At 44.2% G+C, this 15,426-nt stretch overlaps 1 protein-coding gene across 1 annotated transcript in view; it reads left to right on the forward strand.

The window, feature by feature from the left end:
- LOC126140737 (3 beta-hydroxysteroid dehydrogenase/Delta 5-->4-isomerase type 1) overlaps positions 1–15,426 on the forward strand; it is a 108,601-nt gene that overhangs the window by 6,645 nt on the left and 86,530 nt on the right. The window lies entirely within an intron of this gene.

The raw sequence follows: 15,426 nt of genomic DNA on the forward strand, positions 1-15,426 counted from the left end.
GTGGGGCTTGTATTCACATTCTTATTTGAAATAATTAATTTTATTTCCTGGGCATCTTGAAGGGTCATCTCATATTTTTCCTATGTATTATACTTCCAAAACATTGGAGGTTTCATCTTCATTATATCTTCTGCAAGTCTCAGTAAGCCCTTAAGAGATCTGCTAAATGGGTTCCATTCATTCCTGATTCGGTCGGTTTTCACCAGATAGCTCGCACTCAGTTAGTGCTTCCTTTGCACCACTTCCTTGTAGAAACTTTCCAGTACTGTTCATGAAAACCTTTACATAATGAAGTTTCCGATCATGGTAATTATGCCAGGAAATGGAGACGGACTGTTTATCATATCAGAAATGATATGGAAAGCGCCCTGGTCTGAGAATACCGGTCAAGCTTGTTGTTTCAGCTGCGAGCAAATATTCTGCAAATTATTCAGTGTTAAAAATACTGCAACATATTCTGTAACAGGCTTGGCAACGAATGGAAGGAATTCCACATGCATGAGAGGCGGTGTCGCGCTTGAGATGAGGAAACGACATTCAGCCCATGTTGAAACAATTATACTGTCAGTACTTTCTTCGTGTATTACATGTTTAATTAAACTGATCACAAACATAGTTTCAGCATGTATCACTTTAGCGACCTCATTACAAAGCAGGCCTTCCTCAACTTTGAAACTTTCGGAAACCATGACTTTCTGACTGGACGCTTGTAATGTAGGACCCTTTACATGTAATTCCTTTTGTAAACAATGACTTCGATGGATTAAATTAGTTTCAGATACCTTTGGTTTGGCTGGAAATTTGGTGCTATCCAGACACGCTTGGAATAGAACACTGTGCCATGTCATCACGAGAACCAGATATACCTGAAGCAAATCTATGATCAGAACAGCCAATGGCTGCAATGGTAAAGTTGTATCAAATTGGTTTGCCAAAGGTGTGTTATCGTGTCCACTTGCCTATTTAGTTTATGCTGCTGATTCCTGTCTTTTACGCAACACTTCGTTGTAGCTCACAGAAACTAATGCTTTGTTCATAAAAGTAATTAACTCTCGACTTTTATACTTACCGAAACTGAACTCTAAGAATCAGAGGTGCTTGTTTCATGCCGCGATAAATGGAGTAATATAATATTTGCTGTATTACTGTACCTGATAAAGCCATTTCCCTATTATGATAGGTTGCGCCAAGTTCAACATCCCATTCGTCACCCATCGTTGTGTGTCCATGATTTACTGATCTGGATCGGAATATTCTTCATTCATAGTACTTCATAAATGCAAAACTTTTTTCATTGCTTAAAAATCGAGACAAAAATGTTAACATCTCTTCACGCACCCCAGGAACCATCCATGAAGTCTTTAGTTCATATGAATTGCTAAATTTACTAGCAAGTCCAAAGTTTAAATTCAGTAAAGGCGTTCTGGTTACTTTTACAGTAGGTTTGATGTTATCTGCTTTTCGAATACGTTTGACTAAATCACTCCCCATTTCTGACGATAAAATCATCAATGATTCATTTTTACTATCAGAGGAACTGAAGATTATTTCATTCTCGCAATGTCTTTGAAGTCTTAGTTTTACTTTGCTGTTTCGAATTCCAATTCATTTAGCAATTCCCGCATTTCATTAGTGTGAAGCCATATCCATCTATAAGTTTAGGGCTTATAATTTTTATTCCTTTTTCAAATGCCACGTCTTTTGGTGAGGTAGTTTTCTGTTCTTTAACATTTTCCATAGAAAATTCATATCGTCTTAAATATGCTTCCGAACAAACTTTGTGGTACATTAAATCTCCACCAAACACTAGTGTGTCTGGTTCCAAATCTACAGCACTAGTTTAAACGTCACTTTGAAAACAGATAGCTGCAGATAAAAATTTTTTTGCTCGTTCAGATTCACTTATACGAAGCTTGTCCCGGACACCATTATGACTGATGTCCACAGACAGGGCATCGAACATGTGTTGGCCACACAACTGTTGAAGGGGGCTCTCGACTACAGCAGATGTTCTTGTTTTCCTGAAGATTTCGAGATTTGAAGTATACGTTTTATAGCCCTGGTTTGTCACGTAATACACAACCACATCATCATGAAACACAGAACACATCGTCAGAAGTTACACCATTCATCTTTCTTGCAACTATGTTTTCTCTTATGCGGCTGCTTCTTGTTCTCTTTTTCTCCCGTTACCTGTGGTAACTGCCTTGTTACTGTCTACAGCCTGACAAATACCGTACTTCTCCACGTCAAATGAAATATTCGGATTTTCTTGACGAACAGTTGCCAGTCTCATTCCCATCCTTTTTTGATCATTTGTTTTCATCAACGTCAACTTACCTGTAGCAAAGAAAATTATCTTTACGAAATGAACATTCCAGTTCTCAGGGCGTATCAGCATAAGTATTAGAGTCAAGAAGGGCAGTTTTTAAATTGTGGGTTACGGCCTGTAATGGACGAGTCTTGTAAAACTTTCAGCACTGGTTTTCTTTAATAATTAGTAGCCAGTCAGCTTCACAAACCATCTTAATCGAATCCTTACCCTTAAAAACATATTTAGACACCTAAATGAAGAGTATGGCAGTCACAGGAGCAGAAATACTCTGCTGGAAAACGATACTGCACCCTTTAACAGCTAACCAATTCACTCAAGATTTATTATTGCAACAGTGCACTTGGAATAAAAGAATCATTACGTTTACAGTACAACAGCAGAAGCGCTTCTGTGGTACGGGGTACCGACCCATGCCGATACACCCATGGACAGCAATGCAGTCAGTGACTCTGGCATCCAGTCGATAGTACAGATAGCGAATACTATCCAGGGATACGATACGCCACGTCTCTTGGACCTGTTCGCGTAGTTCTATAAGAGTTGTTGTTTAATGAGATGCACGAGTCGCCTCTGGTCCCATCGTGTATGAAACCGTGCTCGATTGGAGACAAGTCCGGAGAGTTTTTTTTCCCTTTATTGTTATTTTGAAACCTTTACAGAAAAGGTAGGCCGGCAGCGGCCTATCTACGCCGCTCTTCGGCCATAGAGAACACGTACTATAAACAGGAAGGCAGAAAATCAAACAAACATAGTTGATGAAAACGGGAGACAGACATAGTAAAATAAATGAAGCCGTTCACGGGCGACTGTTTGGATAAAAACGTTCATCACTGTACACAACGGAGAAGACAGAGAACGGAGGAGCACGAACGGAGAGGCACTGAAACACCGACGAGAAGACAAACACGAGCACTGGCGACGACCTGCGGTGCACGAAGATGCACCGTTCACACGGGGGCCTGCCAGAGGGAAGAGGTGATGGTAGGAGGGAGAGGGGGAGGGGGTTGATGCCAGTGGGAGAGGAGAAGGGAGGGGGAGGGGAGAGGGGAGAGGGTACAGGATGGTAGCCCGGCGGGGGCGAGGGGAGGGAGAGAGGAAGAGAGGAGGGAGGGAAGGGGAAGAGGGTCCTTGGAGGAAAAACACGGGGGGAGGAATGGGAGGATCAAACTTGGTAGGAGGGGTGGATGGAGGGGATGAGGGCATCATCAGGGAGAGGGAGTTGGCGGAAGCCACCTTGGGCAAGGGTATGGAGTGTGGAGAGATGGAGAGTGGGTGGGATGTGGGAGTACAGGCGCGGCAGCGGGCTGTATGTGTTCTCTATGCCGACCTACCTTTTTTTGTAAGGGTTTCAAAATAACAATAAAGAAAAAGAAGTTCGGAGACTGTATTGGACAGGGAAGTTGTTGCACATCTTGCAGAGCAGGTTGAGATCAACAGGCAGTGTGTGGACGGGAATTATCCTTTTGAACAACACGTTACCTTTCTGTTGCAAGAACGGCAAAAGATCGGGTCTAACAACGTACTGTATGGACTGAGTGCTGTTTAGCATCACCTCCAGGAATACCAAAGATGAACGAGAGTTTTAGCTTACTGCGCCGCCGTCCACAAGGCATGGGGTGGAGCCAGCGAGTCTTGGACGAATGCACTCTACAAAACAGCACTTACCAGGTCTGCATCGTACACGTAAATGACTATCACTTGCGTGCAGATAGAATCTGCTTTCATCACTGAAGACCACGGCGCGCTGTTCCATCTTCCAAGTGACTCTTTGATGACACCCGTCGGGCAGTGCACGTCGATGGTGTGGCGCAAATGGAAGACAGGCTAGAGGTTGCGTGCCCTTAGTCTCACAGTTAATAATCGGTTCGCAAAAGTCCCTTTTGACGCGTGTGGACTTACAAGCCCTCTTACGATCAGCCACTCCTGCCCTTACATACGACAGTCCTGGCTGCTGTCTGTGCTGTGTGGAAGTCCAGAACCTCGCCTGTGAGTGTAAGAATGTTGACGTGAACCCTAATACCAGCATCGTTGCACGACTGACGCAGCATGCCCAACTTGTATGGAAATTCTCCGACAGGACCATCACGCCACTCGGAAGGCCACAATCTGACCTCTTTCAAACTCGCTTAGTGGGCTGTAGGAAGCACGAGTTGGCGGGCGACGTTGAAACCATTGTCAGTTCATCTATACTCATGAACATACATTAAGGATAATTGCAGAATGTGGTGCCACACAACGTGGCACTACACAAAACTGGCGCTAATAGCATAGGCACGTAGGGAACACATACGACACAGATCTGTAAGTCCACGGTATTGGTGATAAGTTGAGAAAACCGTCCCGAAACACATGTGCTACGGAACGCCACTGTTTCCTGCGCGTGTACTCCGACATCAGTATGGGATATGATCACCATGCACATGTACACAAGCCGCACAACGGGTTGGCATACTCTGGATCAGGTGATCGAGCAGCTACTGGGGTATAGCCTCCCATTCTTCCACCAGAGCCTGTCGGAGCTCCTGAAGTGTCTCGGTGGGGCCGTGCGTTATCATCCATCAGGAGGAAGGTAGGAACCACTGCACCCCTGAAAAGGCGGACGTACTGGTGCAAAATTACGTCCCCGTACACCTGACCTGTTACAGTTTCTCTGTCAAAGACATGCAGAGGTGTAAGTGCACCAATCATAATCCCACCCACACCATCAAACCACGACCTCCATATAGTTCCCTTTCAAGGACATTAAGGAGTTGGTATTTGGTTCCTGGTTCACGCCAGATGAAAACCCGGCGAGAATCACTGCTCAGACTATACTTGGACTCGTTCGAGAACATAACCTGGGACCACAGTTTCAATAACCATGTACTTTGTTCCTGACACCAGGCTTTACGGGCTCTTCTGTGACCAGGGGTCAGTGGAATGCACTTTTCAGGTCTCCGGGCGAATAAACCATGTTTAAGTTGTCTGTAGACTGTGTGTCTGGAGACAACAGTTCCAGTGGCTACGGTAAGATCCCAAGCAAGGCTACCTGTAGTACTCCGTGGCCGTCTACAGGGACTGATGGTGAGATATCGCTCTTCTTGTGGTGTTGTAGACTGTGGACGTCCTTTACTGTGGCGCCTGGACACGTTTCCTGTCTGCTGGAATCGTTGCCGAAGAAAGACAGAAATACTGAATTCAGTGTTCCGAAACTGTTTCACTGCGGAAAATCATAACACGGTCCCTGACTTCAGCCGTCGCACGGACGCCAAAATGGAAAATATTGAAATAAACGATATCGGAATTGAAAAACAACTGCTATCACTTAGTAGCGGAAAAGCATCCGGACCAGACGAGATACCCTTAAGATTCTACAGTGATTATGCTAAAGAACTTGCCCCCTTTCTATCAGCAATTTCTCGTAGATCGCTGGAAGAACGTAAAGTACCTAGCGACTGGAAGAAAGCGCAGGTCGTTCCCATTTTCAAGAAGGGTCATAAATCAGATGCGAATAATTATAGGCCTATTTCGCTTACGTCAATCTGTTGTAGAATAATGGAAATTGTTTTGTGTTCTCGTATTATGACGTTCTTAGATAATACAAATCTCCTTCATCATAACCAACATGGATTCCGCAAACAGAGATCATGTGAAACTCAGCTCGCCCTATTTGCCCAAGAAATTCACAGTGCCGTAGACACTGGCGAGCAGATTGATGCCGTATTCCTGGACTTCAGGAAGGCATTTGATACGGTTCCGCACTTACGTTTAGTGAAAAAAATACGAGCTTACGGAATATCGGACCAGGTTTGTGATTGGATTCAGGATTTCCTAGAAGAAAGAACACAACATGTCATTCTTAACGGTTCAAAATCTGCAGATGTAGAGGTAATTTCGGGAGTACCGCAAGGAAGCGTGATAGGACCTTTATTGTTTACAATATACATAAATGACTTAGTTGACAACATCGGTAGCTCCGTGAGGCTATTTGCAGATGACACGGTTGTCTACAAGAAAGTAGCAACATCAGAAGACTCGTACGTACTCCAGGAAGACCTGCAGAGGATTAATGCATGGTGCGACAGCTGGCAGCTTTTCCTAAACGTAGATAAATGTAATATAATGCGCATACATAGGGGCAGAAATCCATTCCAGTACGATTATGCCATAGGTGGTAAATCATTGGAAGCGGTAACGACCGTAAAATACTTAGGAGTTACTATCCGGAGCGATCTGAAGTGGAATGATCACATAAAACAAATAGTGGGAAAAGCAGGCGCCAGGTTGAGATTCATAGGAAGAATTCTAAGAAAATGTGACTCATCGACGAAAGAAGTAGCTTACAAAACGCTTGTTCGTCCGATTCTTGAGTATTGCTCATCAGTATGGGACCCTTACCAGGTTGGATTAATAGAAGAGATAGACATGATCCAGCGAAAAGCAGCGCGATTCGTCATGGGGACATTTAGTCAGCGCGAGAGCGTTACGGAGATGCTGAACAAGCTCCAGTGGCGGACACTTCAAGAAAGGCGTTACGCAATACGGAGAGGTTTATTATCGAAATTACGAGAGAGCACATTCCGGGAAGAGATGGGCAACATATTACTACCGCCCACATATATCTCGCGTAATGATCACAACGAAAAGATCCGAGAAATTAGAGCAAATACGGAGACTTACAAGCAGTCGTTCTTCCCACGCACAATTCGTGAATGGAACAGGGAAGGGGGGATCAGATAGTGGTACAATAAGTACCCTCCGCCACACACCGTAAGGTGGCTCGCGGAGTATAGATGTAGATGTAGATCTTGAGATCACACTTTGTGCACACGGAGGGCCTGTGCCACGACCTGCTGTGTTTGAGCAGCCTCCAGCCGCCCCAGTATTCTACCCCTCATAACTTCATCAATATGTGTTCTTTGAGCCGCTTTCAACACACAGTCACCATTAGCAAATCTGAAAACGTCTGCACACTTACTCGCTGCACCGTACTCTGACATGCACCAACACACCTCTGCGTATGTGGACTGCTGCCAGCGCCACCGTGCGACGACCGCACGTCAAATGCACCGCACGGTCATACCCCGAGGTGATTTAAACCCGCACACCTCCCACCAGAGCGTTGTTTCACCATGTATCAGCATTATCCTTAATTTATGAGCATGAGTGTAATATGCTACAGGTGACATATGCTGTAATCAGATAAAAATCGACGACGCCTTTCCAGGTGCACTAATTTTTTTCCCCGGCAATATGTATACAAATTAAAGTCGTTGTAGGCCGGTTTAGAAAATGGCTTTTAAAACAACTGGTCCAGAATATGGTGATGCCTACCCAACGTTTCCTGAATCTACAACAGGGTGTATCAAAAATGACCGGTATATTTGAAACGGCAATAAAAACTAAACGAGCAGCGATAGAAATACACCGTTTGTTGCAATATGCTTGGGACAACAGTACATTTTCAGGCAGACAAACTTTCGAAATTACAGTAGTTACAATTTTCAACAACAGATGGCGCTGCGGTCTGGGAAACTCTATAGTACGAAATTTTCCACATATCCACCATGAGTAACAATAATATGGCGTAGTCTCTGAATGAAATTACCCGAAATCTTTGACAACGTGTCTGGCGGAATGGCTTCACATGCAGATGAGATGTACTGCTTCAGCTGTTCAATTGTTTCTGGATTATGGCGGTACACCTGGTCTTTCAAGTGTCCCCACAGAACGAAGTCACAGGGGTTCATGTCTGGCGAATAGGGAGGCCAATCCACGCCGCCTCCTGTATGTTTCGGATAGCCCAAAGCAATCAAACGATCATCGCAATATTCATTCAGGAATTTAAAGACGTCGGCCGTGCGATGTGGCCGGGCACCATCTTGCATAAACCACGAGGTGTTCGCAGTGTCGTCTAAGGCAGTTTGTACCGCCACAAATTCACGAAGAATGTCCAGATAGCGTGATGCAGTAATCGTTTCGGATCTGAAAAATGGGCCAATGATGATGATTGAAGAAATGGCGGCCCAGACCAGTACTTTTTGAGGATGCAGGGACGATGGGACTGCAACATGGGGCTTTTCGGTTCCCCATATGCGCCAGTTCTGTTTATTGACGAAGCCGTCCAGGTAAAAATAAGCTTCGTCAGTAAAACAAATGCTGCCCACATGCATACCGCCGTCATCAATCCTGTGCACCATATCGTTAGCGGATGTCTCTCGTGCAGCAATGGTAGCGGCGCTGAGGGGTTGCCGCGTTTGTATTTTGTATGGATAGAGGTGTAAACTCTGGCGCATGAGACGATACGTGGACGTTGGCGTCATTTGGACCGCAGCTGCAACACGGCGAACGGAAACCCGAGGCCGCTGTTGGATCACCTGCTGCACTAGCTGGGCGTTGCCCTCTGTGGTTGCCGTACACGGTCGCCCTACCTTTCCAGCACGTTCATCCGTCACGTTCCCAGTCCGTTGAAATTTTTCAAACAGATCCTTTATTATATCGCTTTTCTGTCCTTTGGTTACATTAAACCTCCATTGAAAACTTCGTCTTGTTGCAACAACACTGTGTTCTAGGCGGTGGAATTCCAACACCAGAAAAATCCTCTGTTCTAAGGAATAAACCATGTTGTCTACAGCACACTTGCACGTTGTGAACAGCACACGCTTACAGCAGAAAGACGACGTACAGAATGGCGCACCCACAGACTGCGTTGTCTTCTATATCTTTCACATCACTTGCAGCGCCATCTGTTGTTGAAAATTGTAACTACTGTAATTTCGAAAGTTTGTCCGCCTGAAAATGTGCTGTTGTCCCAAGCATATTGCAACAAACGGTGTATTTCTATCGCTGCTCGTTTAGTTTTTATTGCCGTTTCAAATATACCGGTCATTTTTGAAACACCCTGTATATGTGCTTCACTCAATTCCTTTGGTTAGGCAAATCAATACTAAAATTTTTACGGGACTCCATTACATGGACAGGGATACTCCGTGTTGCATCGGGAAATACAACAGAGATACATGTCGGTGTCATGTGCTGTCATCCCGGGGTGAAGCAGTTAAGTCGCTTCAATTATGTTCCTATACGCTCCGTTGATGAGTGTTGTTGATAAGTGTTGCTTCTGTATCGTATTGCAAGTCACTTATCGGCGTATAGTATCGTCTCATTGTGTACCACGCCGAGCAGTTAGTGGCATTGGCTAATTACATGATACACAAAGACACTTTAAATTTGGTGTGACTTGTACGCAGCAAATGCGCATGCTTCTCTGTTGGCGTCTATCACATTCAGGGGAGAGCACGTAGCTGTGCGCAACCTGCAGACCAGGAGATGGTTCTTTGTCTCTTATTCACCAGACTCTTGTAATGCAGAGTCGCAGAGAAATCTTCTCATGTTGGTCTTCGTTCTGCCTTCTTGAGAGCACAGCCTGTTGAGCTTCTTGCTTATAGATCAACTTCCATCGTGATCTGGAGGGAAGCTTTCAGAAGATATCTTCCATCCCGCGGAACTGGGACGTTATGAGTTTATTCTGAAGTCTGTCGGATGAAGGAAGCTCATTCTTGACTTGAGCCTTTGGAGCGCCGTTTGAGACCCGTACAAATTTGAGTTCCTCAAATTCAGTGGCTTAGAATTCTTCAATCTGTATGCTACTCACAGCAGATATCTGGCGGTGGAATACCTGCTGGACAGTAAACGTTTTCAAGTAATGTAGACCTCAGACAACCTGTTAAGAATCTCTATGTTTGAAATAAGGCGACATCTACATGATTTGCACGGCTATATTTGCAGTACACAGGGCAGACATATTCTGCAACTGAATGACAAAGGGCTATAGCCGAAGTTTGTAAGATGCGAGAGTGCATCTCCCAGATTCTTCCAAATAATTTCTGCAGAATACTGTTTGGCACACAAGCAGTGTATTCTGTAGTTGAGTGCTCGATCAAAAGTTCCAACTATTGCTCCTATTTGGGAGTGCAGCAGTGTTCAATTTCCTTACCTTCCCATAGTACTTGCTCTTCTCTTGCTGCACGTCTGTTTTCGAAGTGGAATGCAAAGACTTGTGTTTTCGATGGATTCAGTTTCGGTGACCCTCTGGATAATAAGTGACTAGTTTGAAATCTGATTTGGTGAACAACCGCAACTGATCGTACTGATAATAATGCGAAATCCGCGTACAGTTTCTACACCTTGGGAGAGTCTCTCTTCATTATCTACTAAAGTTGCCTCTTCAGTTGCTAGGGCGACATCATCTGCATAAATAAACCTTTTTGTCCCTTGCCGGTAGAGATGACCATTACTGTAGATCTTGAATAGTATAGGAGCTAGTACAGGCCATTTTTTAGATTTCTCCATCTGCTCCTCTAACCTTGAACTTGAACAAAATGCCGTCTGTTCTTGTTGAAAACACTCAATCATCCGAGTGAGTTTAAAGCTCTTAGTTATTCTGTACATTTTACCGACTAGTATACGGTGATTAACTAGGTCGGAGGCTGAAGTCAAATCAATAAAAGCTACCACAGCGATTTACCGCGTGAGGTGCAATACGTGGGAAGTACAACTTCTTCGTGGTTGAAAGCCTGCTTATTCTGGTATGAACACTGGGTCAATAACATCAGACAACCAATGTAAAATCATTTGTTCCAAGATTTCGTATAAATGAATCCACAAAGAGACTGATCTGTAGTTCATAAAATCACTTGCGTTGTTTCCAGGCTTGAGTATTGCAATGACTTTTCGTTTTATCCGTAGTTTAGCAATTTTGCGGGTAGTAATGCAGTTATTGTACTCGACGCACACCGGGTTATGAACGAGTCAGCTAGCGACCAAGCTGCACCCTAGAGACGCCATACCGGCAACTAACAACTCGCGCCAAGGTAAACTTTCAGCTTCGATGAATAGGCTAAAATTTACCCTGAGTTTTTAACTTCTCATACGTTGTTTTGTGAAATCGCATGAAAATCTATTCCAGATACCTGTAGTTAAGTACCAATTCTGCTTGTTGAACGTTGAGTGGAAAATTATTCACCTGTATAATGAATAGCAGACGACCCAAAATTGAACCCTGTGGGACTCCCTTTGTGATTTGTCGCCAGTCACTTTGGCAGAGGTCAGAAGGCCAGTGGTTCATCACGCTGGGTGAGGTAGCAGGGATGCAGTGAGTGGATGCCTGGTAGACATCCGGTGTATCGTGATGAATACATCATTGGTAAATCATTCATTTATAGTTCAGCAAAATACAGGAGCCTGACAATGGTAGTAAAAGCCAACGTCCCGAGGACATAAGCTGTAGGCAGCCTGCGAAGAGGCGACCCGGAAGTTTGCATCGTTGCACGGTCGCTGAAACGATGACGGCAGCGACTCGGCAAGGTCGCTGACTCTAGCAGCAGGCACACAGGACAGAGGCAGCTCGGCCCGTCAGAACGGCGTGCGGCAAGGTATGCAGAACCACGCCGTGGGCCCAACGTGGATGAAACGGCCCTCAGCAGCAGAGTCTGCCCATGCAAGTGGAGGCCAACAGCAAAGGGTCTGCCTGCACAGGCGACCCGCAGATGAGTGGATGAGCAGCCGCACGACCAGGGCTCGAACTGTACATTACCAGGATAGATGGCGGACAGTAGCTGAGGTAGGCCTGCAGGTTGCCATCTGGATGGAGGGCGTTAGGTCAGCACACTGGACTCAGCGTGAACAGTAGTCCAATATGCTGACTTGTTGATCCATTTAGGTTCATAGACTCGTAGATTTGTAGGCAGTCGTAAATCCCCTTCCCCCCTACCGCCCCTCGGTGTTGGTGACCGCTACACTTCAACGCCCCTGTCTAGAAATGAACAGTATGATTTTATGCGAGCTTGGCTGCTTCCCCTATTTCTAAAGCATCTTTTCCTGTCACACAAGCAACGGAAGAGTCACGGCTCTGGTGTGAAGCAGTCAGGTCGCCCATGACGCAGCTGCTCTGCCTTTCTGCTGTCTCATTACTGTTATACGTCTGCTTCCTCTGCTTAGCTGTAGAATGTGGTAACCGCCTCTGCGGTCTCATTACTATTAACCTCTGCTTCCTCTGCTTGGCTGTAGAACGTGGTAACCGCCTCGATGCCATGGTGACCAGCGATGTATGTAAACAAAAGACTAGCCAAGGTACCATCTTACGTGAAACCAATTTGAAATTAAGCCAACATATTTTGCAACTTCAGGTTGTGTGATTATAGTATTTTGTCCATCTTCAGCAAATGTAGTATTATATAACGAAATAATCAGCAACCGGTTGTATACCAGAAATTTAATTGCTTGACTGCTCTGGAACTTAGTGCCCTTCTTCAGAAGGTTATGCCTGTCGTGTATGCGACAGGCATAACCTTCTGAAGATGGGCACTAAGTGCCCGAAACTGGTCAAGAAATTAAATTTCTTATATGCAACTGGTTGCTTATTATTTCTTTATATTGTGTGAATTTCTTAGTACGGTATTATATGTTTGTTTCTGTTATACAATAGCATTTCTTGCTACTACAGATAGGACGCATTTTGGAAAATGATTTCCATTATGTAGTGCGATTGTTGGCTACCATGTTATCTTAAGCGTGATATTTGTGCTTTATTTTGGTGACTTCATTATAATGCAAACAAGCTTGTTTTTGTAATTATACCGGGGTTACTCTACTTCTGACTAATGTAATTTTACGTTTACGCTTGGGCATACTGTCTTACACAATAAATATTTTCATGACCATCTGCCGCAGCAGCTGTTAAAATCAGTTATCGGTATTGAGCTTACTGCAATTTAGTTAAAGAGAATTACACCAGGCGCGTTTCGCTTTTATTTATAAAGCGTCTTCCGTGGCTATTCTACAAAAGGTATCCGATTTGCAGAATAACCAAAGAAGTAGCTTTATAAATAAAAGCGAAACACGTCTGGTGTAATTCTCTTTAATTAAATTGCAGTAAACTCAAGACGGGTAACCATTAATAACTGAATGTTTTACATATTTATTTGAGATACGTTTAACAGATCGTTGGTGTTTATAGGGAAAACAAACATTAGTTGATTAAACAAACATTTAAAAATGTGGTTCGAAGATTTAGCTATCGTTGCTGTTGTGGAGAATTTCAGGTGTGTAGGCAAGTTTTATTTATTTATGTATTTGTTCTAACGTTATGCCGTTCTCCAATTTCTTTGAACAGTTCTAATGCAAACCAGGACTGCCATGTTTTATGTCATATTACGTTAGGATATTGGTTTCTCGGAAAAGAGCAAAATACCGGATCTCGTAAGTACAATTGATGTAGGTGAATATGCATGCACTTGCGTAAGCTCTACAAGATTCGACATGCTACAGGACACAACAAATCTGATGTCAACCTCCTGCTGTTGTTGTACAACAGCAAGTATTATTGTTTAACGAGTGAAACAATTGTTTTTACAGGCGCAGGCTATCAAAATTATTTGATAATCGATAAAATAAAACTGAATCATATTTTTGTACGTTGTGCACTGGGGTGAAAAACAGATGTCTACCGACAATCTAATATTTTTGTTGTAAAGCTAATAGGAATAAAGAGAACTGAAAAAATACGTTAATGAAATACAATTATTGAAAAGATTAATAATGAATAGTATTCTGTTACCTGGACCTGCGATTTTTCGACGTTAAAATGTAGGTGTGACTATATTTCCACAGTAAGTAGGCCAATTTACAAGAAAAGCGTATCATTGTCCTTTAAACAATATCAGCTTCGTGTACATTTACCTGATCTGTTTCCCTCTGTCTTCCATTGATTTAGTTTCGCACAAATTATGTTACTTACAAGTGAAGTAATTTATTAACAACAGCTTCATTAGAATAGACTAATGACATTTGTCTCTAAATTCAGCGGAAACCATTAGGTGATCAAACTCAGTAACTATACTCGGTATATGTTCCAACATTCTGAATATATCAAGATACACTGAAGCGCCAAAGAAAGCGTATTCAAATACAAAGATATGTGAAAAGGCAGAATACGGCGCTGCGTTTGGCAACGTCTAAATAAGACAACAAGCGTCTGGCGCAGTTGTTAGATCGGTTACTGCTGCTACAATGACAGGTTATCAGTAATTAAGTAAGTTTGAACATGGTGTTACAGTCGGCGCACGAGCGATAGGACACAACATCTCCGAGGTAGCGATGAAGTGGGGATTTTCCGGTACTACCATTTCACGAGTGTATCGTGAATATCAGGAGTCCGGTAAAACATCAAATCTCCGACATCGCTGCGGCCAGAAAAAAGATCCTGTAAGAACGGAACCAACGTCGACTGAAGAGAATCATTTAGCCTGACAGAAGTGGAACCCTTCCGCAAATTACTGCAGATCTCAGGGCTGGGGCATCAACAAGTGTCAGTATGCGAACCCTTCAATGAAACGTCATCGATATGGGCTTTCGGAGCCGAAGGCCCACTCGTATACCCTCGATGACTGCATGACACAAAGCTTTACGCATCGCCTGGGCCCGTCAACACCGACATTGGACTGTTGATGACTGCAAACATGTTGCGTGGTCGGACGAGTCTCGTTTCAAATTGTACCAAGTGGATGGACGTGTACGGGTATGGAGACAACCTCATGAATCCATGGACCCCGCATGTCAGCAGGGGACTGTTGAAGCTGATGGAGGTTCTGTAATGGTTTGGGGCGTGTGAGTTGGAGTGATATTGGACCCCTGATACTTCTAGATACGATTCTGACAGGTGACACGTGCGTAAGCAACCTGTTTGATCACCTACGCCCATTGATGTCCATTGTGGATTCCGACCGACTTGGGCAGTTCCAGGGATGCCTTGCAACGTCCCGTTCTTAAGAGATCTCCACCCTTCGTACTCGTGCGGATCTATGGAGAGCCCTGCAGGATTCATGGTGTAGGTTCCCTCCAGCACTATTTCAGACATTAGTCAAGTCTATGTCAGGACATGTTAGGCATTTTCGCGTGCTCGCGGGGACCCTACACGACATCAGCCAGCTGTATCAGTTTCTTTGGCTCTTCAGTTTATTTATTTGGTCGTGGCAATACTTGTTGCACCAGCAGATCGCCTGGACAGCCGGAAGTGACCACGACCTCTTGCATTAACCATGGGCGGTGTCTCA

Source organism: Schistocerca cancellata, chromosome 1 (genome assembly GCF_023864275.1).
Source record: "Schistocerca cancellata isolate TAMUIC-IGC-003103 chromosome 1, iqSchCanc2.1, whole genome shotgun sequence".
Taxonomy (NCBI): Eukaryota; Metazoa; Arthropoda; class Insecta; order Orthoptera; family Acrididae; genus Schistocerca; species Schistocerca cancellata.